This window comes from Lactuca virosa, chromosome 5, assembly GCF_052849685.1.
Source record: "Lactuca virosa cultivar CGN04683 chromosome 5, Lactuca_virosa_CGN04683_v6, whole genome shotgun sequence".
NCBI classification, from domain to species: domain Eukaryota; kingdom Viridiplantae; phylum Streptophyta; class Magnoliopsida; order Asterales; family Asteraceae; genus Lactuca; species Lactuca virosa.
In genome coordinates, this window is record NC_136430.1 from 171,198,738 (window position 1) to 171,198,977 (window position 240).

Here is a 240-nt window from a genome sequence, read left to right on the forward strand (position 1 = left end):
CGACCATCTATCCAGTCTAAATGGATAACATGTAGATAGAAAGTTAACTGCAACGGGCCAGCCCGACAAATGCACACTGAAGGATTAATATGTATGATAATTCATTGCAAAGTATCAAGCTCTATAATTGAAAATGCTGGTCCTTAAGTCCTTTACTGTGTCTATACATGTAAATGAGGCGATCTTGTGTTAATTGCAATTGTGATGTTAAAAAACGTCTATGTTATGCATTATTATTAT